Source organism: Bison bison, unplaced genomic scaffold (assembly GCF_000754665.1).
Source record: "Bison bison bison isolate TAMUID 2011002044 unplaced genomic scaffold, Bison_UMD1.0 scf7180017864471, whole genome shotgun sequence".
Classification (NCBI taxonomy): domain Eukaryota; kingdom Metazoa; phylum Chordata; class Mammalia; order Artiodactyla; family Bovidae; genus Bison; species Bison bison.
In genome coordinates, this window is record NW_011495032.1 from 9405276 (window position 1) to 9406913 (window position 1638).

A 1638-nucleotide genomic window follows, 5' to 3' on the forward strand; every position below is an offset into this window, starting at 1 on the left:
TTCCTTGTGGTACACTCATTAAGAATCTGCCTCCCAATGCAGGGGAGGTGGGTTGGATCCTAGGCTGGGGAACTACGATCCCAAGTGCTACAAGGCACCTACGGCCACATGTCACAACCACTGAGCCTGTGAGCTGCAACAAATTTAGGTATCTTGTGGCATGTAGAATCTTCCTGGAACCACTCTGTATTCTGGCCTGGAGAATTCCATGAACTGTTTAGTCCATGGAGTCACAAAAGAGTCGGAAATGACTGAGTGACCTTCACTTTCACTTTTTAGGTGGCTCCTGGAATGTAGAATCTTCCCAGACAAGTGACTGAACCCATGTCCCAACACCCTGCATTGGTACGAGAATTCTTAACAACTGGACTACCAAGGAAGGCCAGTACTATTTTTCTCTTGAGTTTCCCTATTATTTATCTAATTTTTTTTATTCTTCATAAATATCATCAGGTAATTTATTTAAATAATATATTCCTGAGATCAAGAAAATAAACAGAAAACAAACATCCAGAGTTAAAATTGTAAGCAGATTCAATCTTGTCATTTTAGAGGAATAATAATTGAATACTTATATCATTGTGTGTTTCCTTAAAGAAAAGTGCTTTAATTTGCAGGTACATTTAATACGTATTTAAATGTTAAATAGTTATCCTATGGGAATACTGTGTAAAGAATTATAAATATAAATCAAACTCTGCTTCTTCACCAAGGATTCATAATTGTTGAGTATCTGTTTTCATTTTTAATGTATAATACCATTCAATAAAATACTAAATATAAATTGCTCACCAATTTGCTAATTCTGCATAAAGGTTTTACTCAGCAAATGAAAGGTCTCTTCCTCTGTGAATAGCAATTATTCAATTAAATGAAATTAAGAAGCCAGCATACAAACTATAAAATTAAATATATATCTTGATAAGAGTTAAAAAAATATTTAGTGCAATATATTCACTTTGTAATGTACTTACTTTGTTTATTGTTTTCTGTCTGTTCTTATAAATATTTCATCACTTTGTTCATTAATTAGTTTGCTTAGTGATTTCTAAACACATACATTAATTAATTCTCAGTGAACAGAAACATTGTCCCTATTATTAAAGATTGCTGAGGCATTATCTATCTTATAGTAATGTCTACTTAAAAAATAATCTGTACAAAAAAATAAAGAAAGCTACTCCACATTTACTTACCCATGTGATCTGGTTTGAATATGGCATTCTTCACCAATTTCCCTAGTCTACTAGCTGGTGTTTTGAAGGTCAGCATTTTAGTTCTGCTGCTGCTGCTGCTGCTAAGTCGCTTCAGTCGTGTCCGACTCTGTGCAACCCCATGAACTGCAGCCTACCAGGCTTCTCTGTCCATGGGATTCTCCAGGCAAGAACACTGGAGTGGGCTGCCATTTTACTTCTAGGGATTGGCAAACTTTTAGTGTCAAGGGGAAGATGGTAAATATTTTTAGCTTTGCTGGCCTGATCATCTTTGTCACAACTAATCAATTGTGTCATTATTGCATATAACTGTAGATAGTATGTAGATCAGTAAGCATGACTATACCCCAAAGAAACTTTATTTCTGGATATTGAATTTTGAATTTCATGTAATTTTCATGTATCATGAAATATTCTTCTGATT